Source organism: Meles meles, chromosome 8 (genome assembly GCF_922984935.1).
Source record: "Meles meles chromosome 8, mMelMel3.1 paternal haplotype, whole genome shotgun sequence".
In the NCBI taxonomy this organism is placed as follows: Eukaryota; Metazoa; Chordata; class Mammalia; order Carnivora; family Mustelidae; genus Meles; species Meles meles.
In genome coordinates this window covers 57,814,896-57,828,847 of record NC_060073.1, presented here as the reverse complement: position 1 = coordinate 57,828,847, position 13,952 = coordinate 57,814,896, and the positions used below count along the sequence as shown (strand labels likewise).

General features: G+C 37.0%; 1 pseudogene; it reads left to right on the top strand.

Annotated features, from left to right (window-relative positions):
- Positions 1-1,616: 1,616 nt before the first annotated feature.
- LOC123948749 lies at positions 1,617-11,681 on the top strand (annotated as a pseudogene).
- The last annotated feature ends 2,271 nt before the right edge of the window (positions 11,682-13,952 follow it).

The following is a 13,952-nucleotide window of genomic DNA, read 5'->3' as shown; positions in this document are numbered from 1 at the left end:
ACATCATACATAGCAGAGATGACCAAAAAAAAAAAGTAGACTGCATTTTGCATCAAACTAAAAAGCTTCTGCACCCCCCAAAAAAACCAAACCAAACAAACAAACAAACAAAAACAAAACACCCAGTTTCACATCAAAGTAAAAAGCTTCTGCATGACAAAACGAAACAAAAATCAAAATACTGAGTAAAGTGAAAAAGCAATCCATGGAAAGGGAAAGAAAGTTTTTGCAAGCCAGATAGTTCATTAGGAGTTAATATCCCAAATACTTGAGGAATTCATACTAGTCAATACCAAAAACAAAAACAAAACAGAACAAAACAAAAAACCCAAATATCCCCATCACAAGATGGACAAAGAATCTGAAGAGACATTTCTCAAAAAGAGGCATGCAGAGGCTTGACATGTATATGAAAGGTGCTCAACTCCACACATCCTCAGGAAAATGTAAATCAAAACCACAGTGAGGAGGCATCTGGGTGGCTCAGTCCCTTAAGCTCAGATAAAGATCTCAGGGCCCTGGGATTGAGTCCTGCATTGGGCTCTCTGCTCTGCGGGGAGCCTGCTTCTCCCTCTGCCTGGGGCCCCTTCCTGCTCCACTTGTTCTCTCTCTCTCTCTCTCTCTCAAATAAATAAACAAAATCTTAAAACACACACACACACACACACACACACACACACACACACACTCAGAAATATCACCTCACACCCTTAGAATAACTGGTATCAAAAAAGACAAGAGGTAAGTGTTGGGGAGGCTGTGGAGAATAGAGAAACTTCTTATATGCTGTTGGTGGGAGGGTGAGTTAGTATAACCATGATGGAAACCAGTATGGAGTCCTCAAAAATGAAAAACACAAAACCAGACGACAATATGATCCAGCAGTCCCACCTTTGGTCATACATCCAAAGGAAATTAAACAACGACTGTCACTTGTTTCCGATTGGAATTAAATTGAGTTGATCAAAGGAATAAAGAATATTTTGTTGGCCTTTTCAGTCCCCTTCAGGATTTCAGGTCCTATTAAGTGGTTGACAAATTAAATGGTATCATATTACCAAGGGATGGCTACATTTGGAGCTAAAACCTGAGGATATGCACAGGCAAATTACTAGGACTGATAATGTAGCCTGTCAGTCACTACCGAGGATACAAACCATTCTCCCTTCTGCAAATGATTCTATAGGGACCCATTTGTGTCAAGTGTTATTCTTGCTTATCCTCTGAGAATATCATGATGAAGCTGCTACATATAGAAGCTACCTCTTTGGGTTGCTTATTGGCTCTGATTCAGTATCCTGTATGAGCTAATTGGTACCGTTATCAAAGTAGAGAAGGGTGGAGAAAAGGAGCTAGCCTAGGTGATTTCTGTAAAATTTTTTAGGACATGAGATCTTCTCCAAACACCATCCTTTTATTTTCTGAATCATAGATTCAATGGAGGAGTAATAAATCTTTAAGCAGAGGAAATAAACATTTTTTTATTCTCAATGGAAGAAATGATGGAAGGGCCAGATTTTAGGAAGCAAAGATATTTCTTAAGGATATCATAGAAGTGAGGATTATCTTTCCTTTTGAAATTCTTTTTATATTCCATGAACTTGAAGGAATACAATATGGGTAGCAAAAATAAGGCTACCTTGTGGTATCTGGACTCATGTACAGGTTGGTATTTTCAAGAGGATATTGTCATAGTGATTCATATCATGTGTGCTTCTGGGGAAAAAAAGTATTTTTTGAAACAAATGTATGTATCCTTCTGTGAAGTTTTTTTTTTTAATTTTCCAATATTCTGTACTGTTTTTAGGTACCCTACATGTATTATTGAACACCTAATAAGTCAAAGCCAGTGGTCTAAACCCGGGGTTATAAAATTCCCTGTGAGTTATACAATGTGTATATGTATGTACATATATATTTTTTAATCCATAGAATCCTAGCTATTTTATACTCTTTGAGCCCAGAATACAGAAGATTTAAATTCAATATGTCACGATTGCCATTCTTAATGGAACATTGTGCTTTTTCCCTTGGATATATACATATCTACATATATTTATCTACCTCGTATATATGTATACATTTCCAAGACCAGATGTCATATGTTGTTTAGATTCCACTCTAAATGAAACTTACCCTGAGTGACAAAACTTAGTCTATTGTTATCATTTCTATAGAATTCATACCCACTCATGATAATCCACTGCCTAATAAATCACTTCCTCATAGTCTATTTATCACATAAATCATTCAAAAATCCATATCTTAAAAAAAAATCCATATCACCACTGTTCAAGTGTTTTTCACTAGAGGAAAGCCCAGGATTAGTAAATGTACAAGCTTAGAAAACAATCCTTCAGTTAGTGATACCTGGAGAGTGTGAATGTGTTTTCATGGTTCTGGTAAGCATATGAAGGGATAACCATACATGTTTTTTATGAGTGCATATTGTACTTATGAGGACTCGTTTGAGGCATATGAGAAACAGATTCTTCGTCAAGAGCTGACAGCAGTACTACTCAGTGTCTGTGCCTCAGTGGGAGATGGGGGAGGACAGAAAACTAGTAAAGGAGAGTTTCTTTCTTTTTTTTTTTTTTTAAAGATTTTATTTATTTATTTGACAGAGAGAGATCACAAGTAGGCAGAGAGGCAGGCAGAGAGAGAGGAGGAAGCAGGCTCCCTGCAGAGCAGAGAGCCCGATGTGGGGCTCGATCCCAGGACCCTGAGATCATGACCTGAGCCGAAGGCAGCGGCCTAATCCACTGAGCCACCCAGGCGCCCCTAAAGGAGAGTTTCTTTACAAACAAATAATTTGTAGCAATCTAAGAGTCTTTCTCCTCTTTAACTCTCCCAATGCCTGCCTCCACACTCATCCCTTTATCTGGGGATATCCCCATGGCTTCTCTGCCATTGGGAGGCTCATTTCTCCCCTGGAACTGTGAGAAGTATAAAGGACTATGCTTTATTATGCTTAATTGATATTTTGGACATCAGTAGACCAATTTACCAATCCAGTAAATGACTGCTCTGCATGTATCAGAATGCAGTTTTCTGGATAAATAAATGAGGGAACATAAGAGGGGTCCATCTCTACAGTGAACAGATACAAGTCTGAAGCACTGAGTATGGGAAGGTAGTGAGTGACATTAAGTTTAAGAAATATGTTGTTTGTGTGTGTGTGTGATCCTTATCGATATATTTTTCAGGAGAATAGATAATGTCTCTATTTAAAGGGTACATGATAGAAAAAAAACAATGTGAATAAAGTGACATCATAATATACTACCTTCCATGTTATTCACATATAGAGTGTGGCAAATGAGATCTGGAAGACATGGAATACATTATTCTCATTTAAGAAGCAAGCCCAGCAATGTAAACATCATGTTACCATTTAGAAATATTCCAAGTGATGTCGCACTCTTACCACATGCCATCTTACAAGTTTTTGGTTGTCTAAATTTAATAACTAACTCTGAAAGCTTGATTGCCTGGATTATAACTGTCTTCCTCTTAAATCAGGAGATAAGAGATCATTTATTTCTGCTCTCTACATCAGATAGAGTGTGGGTTGTACAATCTTCTGCATAAAACATGAATCCCTTCAATAACTCAAAGTTTCACAAGGTTTCCATTTGCTCATTTATATTCACCAGAGAGAAATACTGACTGAGAAATTAAAGAGTAAAATTTCAAATTCTGGCATCTTCCAATATAGTTTCTGTTTATCACTGTTGTGGAAAGAACCCATAGAAGTTAAAACCCAAAATGACTTTGGAAAGTACTTCTGCATTCTGAGGAGTAATATACTGCATTATTCACCTTGGAGAAGCTGAAGAATACTCTTTCTCGGACTGTTCAACTTATCAGTTTAAATATTAACTGTCCTGCATATTTGACACTGGATTTGACACTTATAAAATAATGAAAATGTGAGAGATATAATTTACAGACAGGTATTAAAAATAGAAAGGAGGAGAAAGGAAAAATAAACACAATACTATGTAATAAATGATAAAGAGAATGACAATGAGTGATAGACAAAAATATACCATGTCAGGTTATCCAAAACATATAAATGAGGCAAAAAGCTCTGAAAGAAAAAATGAGGCAGAGAATTTTAGAATATTCTCAAGACACTTGTTTATGCACATAATGTTTGTGTTTTGTTTTGCTTGGTTTTTGAGTAGTAAAATGGAATTCTTTTAGTACCTTCTTTATTGGATTCATAATTAAATGAAATATGACAGATGATGTACTTCACATTTAATAAATATAGATTTTATTTTGATGATGATGATAATTTCTATGAACAAAGACTCTAAGGAAACCAATCCACCAAACTGAACCTAACTCTGCTAATAATAATTTGTAGAAAATGGTTGGAACAGGTCATTTTCCTAGATATGGAAGTCACAGAAAAGGTTGATAAAAAGTTGCAGCCAATAGGATTCTGGTTCAAGTGCAGATTCTCCAAGGAATGATGGGGAGGTGTAGAGTAAATAGATGACAATATTCGACAAAATATTTGCTTATATGAGTGGTTTAAGTGAGCTTTAAAGAAGAAGAATTTTTAATGCTTGATTTGGGCAGTAGGAAACTAAGAATATGCAAATTTCCCACACAGAATTATGAAATACGATAAGATAAATAATGATTGAATTGACAGTCTTAATTTTTTTTTATGTCAAAGATTTTATTTATTTATTTTGAGAGAGAGATAGATCACAAGCAGCCAGGCAGAGGGCAGGGGGGAAAGCAGGCTCCCTGCCGAACAGAGGGCCAATGCAGGGCTCAATCCCAGGACTCTGAGATCATGACCTGAGCTGAAGGCAGAGGTTTAACTCACTGAGCCACCCAGGTGCCCCAACAGCTTTAATTTTAAGAAACTTTCAGGCTGAGGGCTCAGGGATGTGTAGATGCTGAAGGAGTTAGGAGACCTCTGTCTGTTCTTACCTGCTGGAGGCACGCTTCCTGAGCCATTGTCCTGGAAATTTTGAAGGTGATGCTCCATATCCTACTGTCTCCTGACCACTAAATCATCAGCTGGGTAACAATAACTAAGAAAGATGGAATAGCCCACAAGGTAGAGATGGAGAGCTCTGGAGGAGCTTAGAGAAAACTGACATATTCTTGCAGATGCAATTAAACAAACAGGACTCTAAAAGGTTGTTAAGGTGAGAACAGTCTTTCATAACAGGAAGAGGCTGGGTGATTTAGTATCAGACTCTGAGACCTAGAGAATTAAAGAATATGTCATTTGGGTAGCTGAGCAATACCTTTCTCCAGACGTAGATTTGAAGACAACAGAGTCAGAAGAATAAATCTTCCTTCTTACGGTTTTTGCTCTGCCCTAAATGGTTTCGGCCATGGTGAAACTCTGTGACATAAAGAATACGGCATCAAGAAAATGTACCCCAAAGCATGAAGAGGCTAAACAGACTAGTATACCCAGTGTAAAGACTGTTACAGAATATCGTATTATAATTGGGGTTTTAGCTAATACAAGTTAAAGAAGTATAAGAATTGGAGAAAGAAAAAAGACAAATTCTAGATTTTATCAATTGATTTTTATTTGTTTATTTATTTACTTATTTTCTTAGGCTTTATAAAGCATAGGAAAGTTAATGGAATTCCATAAACACAGCATACAAATCCACAAATTTTTGTACTGTATTGTGTACTTGAAATTTGCTGAGAGGATAGATCTTGTGTATTCTCATGGCAAAAGTGAAAAAATTAGGAAAATGGTACAGGTATGAAGTGATGGATATGTTAATTGGTTTGGTTTTCGTGAATATTTCATAATGTATACCTATATTGTGTATTGTGTCATCAGTTACACACATCCAATATAAGTGATTTTTGATTGTCAGTTATACCTCAATAAAGCTGGGGGAAAGTCAATACTGTTGTATAGCAGGTATAACGAATGGAAAAATTAAATAGAAAATGATGTTAATTAAAATGGTAAACAAGGGATGCCTGGGTGGCTCAGTTGGTTAAGGGGCTGCCTCCAGGTCAGTACATGAACTCAGGGTCCTGGGATGGAGCCCTGTGTCAGGGGTCCCTGCTCAGTGGGGAGTCTGCTTCTCTCTCTCCTCTTCCTTTGCCCCACTCCCTGTTCATGTTCTCTTTCTTGCCCACTCTCTCTCTCTCAAATAAATAAATAAAATCTTTAAAAAATAAAAAAATAAATTAAATAAAATGAACTGGTAAACAAGTGTGCCTAAAATAAATGTAGGAAATGTTCATTGCATATTGTTCATTGTAATGATATTGACCCTAAAATAATCTGTAAATTCAACATAATCCCAATTAAATGCTAATCTATTTGATTGCTTGTATACTGATTTTTTTCTTTCTTTATTGTGGTGAAATATATGTGCCATAACATTTGTTATAATGATAATTTTAAGTATACAATTCAGTGAAATTAATAATATTAAAATTGTTATATAACTATCACCACCAATTCCAAAATTTTTCATCACCCAAAATAGAAACTCTTTTCTTTTTGGGAGGTTGGGAGGAAGAAATACATTTTTATTAAAACAGAGGGAATACTCAAAATTTTTTTTTCTCCCCCCCCGATTTTTACTTAAATGCTAGTTAACATACACTGCAAATTGGTTTCAGAAGTAAAATTCAGTGATTCATCACTTACATATAATACCCGTGCTCATCACTTCAAGTACCCTCCTCAATACCCATCTCCCATCCAGCCCATCCCCCACATACCTCCTTCCATCAGTCCTTAGTTTGTTCTCTATCATTGAATCTCTTGTAGTTTGTCTCCTCCTCTCTCCTTTCCCCTCCTTCTCCTCCTCCTTCTTCTTCTTCTTTCCCTGCCTACACGTTCATCTGTTTTGTTTCCTAAATTCCACATATGGGTGAAAATACACACTATTTGCCTTTCTTTGATTGACAGATCAGATTGCTATGGGAAACTATACCTCTTAACCAATAATTCTTCCTCCCCCTGGTAACCTCTGATCTACTTTACATTTTATAAATTTCCTTACTTGTATAAGTGGAATAATATAATATTTATATTTTGTGTCTGGCTTATTTTATGGTTTTAATATTTATATATGCATCATTTCTCTCTTTTTATACATGCTGGGTTGTACTGCTTAGATAAAGAAGATGTGGTATATATACACAATGGAATACTATGCAGCCATCAAAAGAAATGAAATCTTGCCATTTGCGATGATGTGGATGGAACTAGAGGGTATCATGCTTAGTGAAATAAGTCAATTGGAGAAAGACAACTATCATATGATCTCCCTGATATGAGGACGTGGAGATGCAACATGGGGGGTTAGGGGGATAGCAGAAGAATAAATGAAACAAGATGGGATTGGGAGGGAGACAAACCATAAATGACTCTTAATCTCACAAAACAAACTGGGGGTTTCTGGGGGGAGGTGGGGTTGGGAGAGGGGGAGGGGGTTATGAACATTGGGGAGGGTATGTGCTATGGTGAGTGCTGTGAAGTGTGTAAACCTGGTGATTCACAGACCTGTACCCCTGGGGATAAAAATACATTAAATGTTTATATAAAAAAAAAAAAGAAAGAAAGAAAAGAAAGGATGAATACCCAACTTTTGCAGCAACATGGACGAGACTGGAAGTGATTATGCTGAGTGAAATAAGTCAAGCAGAGAGAGTCAAGTATCATGTGGTTTCACTTATTTGTGGAGCATAACAAATGACATGGAGGACATTGGGAGATGGAGAGGAGAAGGAAGTTGAGGGAAATTGGAAGGGGAGGCAAACCATAAGAGACTATGGACTCTGAAAAACAACCTGAGGATTTTGAAGGGGCGGGGGTGGGAGGTTGGGGGAACAAGGTGGTGGGTAATAGGGAGGGCACGTATTGCATGGAGCACTGGGTGTTGTGCAAAAAAAATGAATACTGTTATGCTGAAAAAATAAATGAATTAATTAAAAAGAAGAAGAAGAAACACAGACATTAGTAAGAAAATTTTTAAAAATTACTTGACCAGATAGATATGAACTTACATATTATAAAAATAATAATTGTAGCACCATGAATATGACATAATAGACATTTAGAGCCAAAGGCAGAATACAGAGTCTAGATATAGATCCATATTTATATACAAATTTAAACTAAAACATATATTCCTTCAAAATGGTTGAGGAAGCACCAGATTATATATCAATACATGTATTGAAAAAAATGGCTTCTACATTTGTGAATAATTAGATGAAACCCTTAGTTACCCATGTTGCCAAAACAAATTCGAGATAGAGTAAAATTCTCTCCTCTCTCCTCACTTTCTCTCAATTCTTTTAAAGTCTCCATCACTTTTATTGTCTCTATGTCTATCACTGTCTAGATCACTTCTTTTTTTTTTTATTTTTTTTTCCTTTTTATTAATTTTTTCAGCGTAACAGTATTCATTCTTTTTGCACAACACCCAGTGCTCCATGCAAAACGTGCCCTCCCCATCACCCACCACCTGTTCCCCCAACCTCCCACCCCTGACCCTTCAAAACCCTCAGGTTGTTTTTCAGAGTCCATAGTCTCTTATGGTTCGCCTCCCCTCCCCAATGTCCATAGCCCGCTCCCCCTCTCCCAATCCCACCTCCCCCCAGCAACCCCCAGTTTGTTTTGTGAGATTAAGAGTCATTTATGGTTTGTCTCCCTCCCAATCCCATCTTGTTTCATAGATCACTTCTTATCTCCATCTGCAGTTCTATCTTTATCTATATCTCCATAAGTGTATCTATTTTTGAATTTGTGTATGGAATAGCTGTTTAAGAATAAAAAGTATTTGTCATAAAGAAAAAATGTTTATTACATAAAAATTATGTATGCCACGTATGTTTTAGAGAACAAAAATGAAATCAAAAGATAGTGGAAGGAAAAAAACATATTAAAAATGTAAGGCTGATGAATCACAGACTTGTACCCCTGAAACAAATAATACATTATATGTTAATTTTAAAAAAGGAATGAAAAAAATGTAAACAAATTTTCTGTATTTAAATAATAATGATAAAATAATTTGTTCTTTCTTTTTCTTCTTTTGTATCTTTATACCCTTAACATATATTTCTGGCCAAGACTGTCAGCAGGACTTGTGTTCTCTCTTTCTCTGGAATTCTGATGAAGTTTCCAAGGATAATTATTCTTGGTTAATTGCTCCCTGAAGTATTCTGTCTCACCCTGCCTCCCATGATGATCAGTTAAGATCATATAAAGGAAAGTACTAACAATGCTTATGACCTGGTTAGAAGGAAACAGCAAGGAAGGGGAGGCATGGATTGATGTGTCTGCTGCCAGTTCACCTGGTAAGAAAGTATCTGATATATAGGATCAGTTGAGTTACATTTAATGCTCTCCTGGTAACTGCCTTGCACCAGGTTGGAAAAGCTGCTTATTAACATCTCAGCTCTGCATTCGGAGGCATCACATTGATATCTTGAAATTTGCTCATAGTGTCAGTATTTAAACTCAAGAAATTGGCAACTGGTACAGATCAGGCCATTTTACTCAGAGAGTTGGTTTTTAAACATTTATTAGCATTCCACTGGTTATACCTAACCAAGAGTACCAACTCACTATGAGAAGAAGACTTCAACTTCATGCACCGTCTCTATCCCAAGCTTCATTCTGAATTCCACATCTGGTTCCTCACCTTCACACCCAAGGCTCTACTATAGGTTAGTAGAGTTTAGTGTTAATGAACTTATTCCCATATAATGAGCTCTAGCCCTAACCTCCATCCTTGCCATCATATTCAGCTTGTGAGATCCTGATGGTTGTGGACCCCAGGTTCCAGCAGGAGATGCTTACCCTCCTACAAAATACAGAGCAGCTTTCCCCATCATCCATGGGTAGTAGATGGAGAAAGAGTGAACTGGTAAGTTAAAAAAAGGACATTGGAAAATAGTAAAAACTGGGGTTTCTAGGTGGCTCAGTGGGTTAAAGCCTCTGCCTTTGGCTCAGGTCATGATCCCAGGGTCTTGGGATCGAGCCCCACATCGACCTCTCTGCTTGGCAGGGAACCTGCTTCCCCCTCTCTGTCTATGCCTCCTTCTCTGCCTACTTGTCATCTCTGTCAAATAAATAAATGAAATCTTAAAAAAAATACTAAAAACTAGGAGAAATTAGTCCTGTTTTCTAATAATTAACTATTCCTTTTATTTCCTGTGTTGAGTATTTACTGTTCCAAATATAATGACAAACAATTTACATACATTTTCCTATGTAACTATTATATTTATATCAAATATATGGATCTCAGATATCCCAAGATCATAATTCTATTAAGTTTTAGAATCATGAATTCTCTTTATTACTGTGTTATATTCCTTTTGCTACTTACATTCACTCCTCTACAAACTGCAGAAAATTACCAGACCTTTCTTCAGTCTTCAATTTCCATGGAAATCTGTCATTTCCATGCCTATTATCACTGGGTTTCCCTGCCATAAATGGCCCAGTGGAGATTTCTGTTCATGCCTTTTGTGTTTGGCAGGTAGCCCACGGAGATATATTCTTCTACATGTCTAAACAGATTTCTCTTCCACACAGGATGATTCAGAAATAAGTTTCCCATCTCTTTGGTAAGAAAATGTTTTAAATAAGACTATCAAGAGATTGAAATTTGATGTATAATAACTGACCAGAGATTTATATTCTCCAGACCCCATGTGCTTTCCTGTGTCTTCGAAAGAAGTCTCACCATGACATTTTCAATGGGTCCCTTGCATTCACGCCTGCGACATTCACTCTTGTTGGCATTCCGGGACTAGAGGCAGAGCGCATCTGGGTATCCATCCCTTTCTGCCTGATGTACATCCTCATCTTCCTAGGAAATGGCATCATTCTTCATATTATCCGGATTGATCCTGCTTTGCACCAACCCATGTACTTCTTTTTGGCCATGCTAGCATTTGTTGAACTTGGGGTCTCTGCTTCCACCATGCCCACTGTGTTAGGAATTTTCCTCTGTGGAATTAATGATATCAGTTTTGGTGGTTGTCTGCTCCAGATGTTTTCAATGCATTCTTTTACCATCATGGAGTCAGGTGTCCTTCTGGCTATGTCTGTAGACCGTTTTGTGGCCATCTACAGCCCACTACACTACACAACCATCCTGACAATCCCCCGCATCATTGGGATGGGTGCCACCATTGCCTTTCGAAGTGTAGTGCTCATGTTCCCACTGCTCTTCCTCCTGAAGGGCCTGCCATTCTGTGGCTACAATAACCTCACACACTCTTACTGTCTCCATTCAGATCTCATCAAATTGCCCTGTGGAGACACCCGCCCCAATAGCATCCTGGGTCTGTTTGTCATTACCTCCACATTTGGGCTGGACTCATTGCTCATTGTGGTTTCTTACGTGTTGATTCTTCACACGGTACTAGGAATAGCTTCTGGGACTGGGAGGTGGAGGGCACTCAGCACATGTGTGTCACACATCTGTGCTGTTCTTGTGTACTATGTGCCCATGATCAGCCTCTCCTTGCTGCATCGCTTTGGGCAACACTTACCTCCACTCCTCCAGACTGTCATGGCCAATGCCTACCTCTTCTTCCCACCCATGGTCAACCCCATCGTCTATAGTATAAAAACTAAGGAAATTCACAATAGTATTGTTCGTACACTGACTAGAAAGAGGCATGGGGTCTAATCCAGACAGGTAATATCTTAAGAATGTAGAAATTTGGATCAGACCTTATCGCCTGGATATTACTCCACCAAATGGGAAAAATTCCATAATTTGTTATTGCTTAGGAGAAAGCTGTGGGCTTTAGCAGATGGAGAAATGAAAAATAGTCTCACCCTTTCTGAAAATACAGAATGTCATTACTTTGATGTAAGCTTATAGAATGAGGCACAGTTCCCAGGCTTTACCCTGGTGAAGACCTTGCTCAACTATTCAATCCTTAAATACGTGATTCATTTGTTTTACCCCTTGGAAATAGGTAGAATGGGTCCTAGGGAGGTATGTATTTCCAAGTACATACAATTTAATGATACATATTTGTCATGCATTTTGTGAGGACACAAAAGAGTATGCAGAGTATGGGAGTATATAGAGCATGGGAGATAGAAAAACAATTATAGAAGTTGAATGATGGGTAGATGGAGTTTCATTATAATGCTGGTTTTGTAATAAGTAAAAGCTTTTACAATAAAAAAAAAATTAAAAACATACTGTGTAGAAATGAATCTTAAGATTAAGATTAAGTATTCATTGAATGTATGTTGTGAAACAGTGTTGTATCTAGAGCACCAGGTTAATACAGATGGACACTACAACCAGAGTGCCAGATTATGGAGTTCAACGTTTATTTGATAGAAGCTATATGGTGTACAATACTAAGTGATTTACATAGATGAAGATCATTTAATTCATAGAACAGGTATATGAAGCTATTTTCAGTATTTTCTACATCATGCAGATATGGAAATGAAAACATAGAGAAGTCAAGTGTAATTCTCCAAATCACAGTTAGTCTGTGGCAGAATCTGGATTCTAAACTAGACAACACAAAAAACTAAATTTTCAACTAATAGTATTATGAGTCGTTCCATATCTTAAAATTCAAATATAATTAATTATAATTAACTAATTATAATCTGTAATGATGACACCTAAATATTTCTTCAAGGGAATGTTTATATAATGGGACTCCACTTAAACCAGTCTGGCTTCCAAGGAATTCTCTTCTTTATTCCCCGCAACCACCAGAAACATCACCCATGATACTATGAGTCAAACTTTCATTCTTACACTGATGATAAAGAATTGTTAAAAACAGCAACTCAATTTTATTTGTAATGTTTTATTACACGTCATTCCTTGTGACTTTAGTCCTTGCAGGTGACAGACTTAATTCACTCTGAGGATCACACCAAGAATCTGCCTCATCTCATTGTTGTACAAATCAATTTAGGCTAATTTATGCTACAGTAAAAAATAGCACCCAAATCTCAAGGGACTAAATAAAATTTTTCTCTCTCAGCTACATTTACAATGTAGATAGAGGGTGGAGGGTGAATTTATGCACCATATAAGTATCAGTAAGAGAATTTGATGGAGCCTCTTAACATTTCAATATGAAGCTCTTAGAATAGATGTTGCATGTAAACAAAAAGAAGGTGAGTAAGCACCAGAATGTTAATGCTTTCATCTGTGACACATCAATTGTGCTCATATTCACTTATGCAGAGGATGTTGAAAAGCCACAAAATTACAGATGTAAAGAGGAGAAGAGAAGGAAACCAAGAAATACTGGTAAACAGCATGAGTGTGTGGCTGTAAACATGCCATCAAGGTCTGACAGGAAAAAGGAAATAATTATGTCAGAAATTTACTGAACTTGTTTGCAGCATAAGATACTCTCAGTGGCACAGAGGAAACATGATGCCAAAATTATGTTATCACCCCAATCTGAAAAGCCAGGATAAAAACAAAACAAAACAAAACAAAACAAAACAACACCTAAAATACTAACAGGCCCAGAAACATCACAAAAATGAAACAGACTAGATATAAAACAATAGAGACTAGTGAGGACTGAAGTAGAATAAAGAGGTATTCCCCCTTATGAAGAAGGCGGGTACCATTCAGTTCCAGACAACTTTTATCTTTTAGGAATAAAAGTCCAATGTTAATTCATTTTTTTAATTTAATTTTTTAAAATTTTATGCTGCTATGAACAATATTGTTATGATGATTTGCGGAAATCCTGCACAAGCTAGTATTTTTATGGCTCTTAGGTAAGTACCAGGAGTGGGAATGCTGGGCCTTAGGCTATATGTAAGGATAACTTTTAAAACAAATTCCAAACCACTTTCTAAGCAGCTCCACAATTTTACATTACCATCAGCAGTATGTGAGAATTCCAGATGCTCCACAGTATCACCAGTACTCAGCAAAATCAGTCCTTGATTT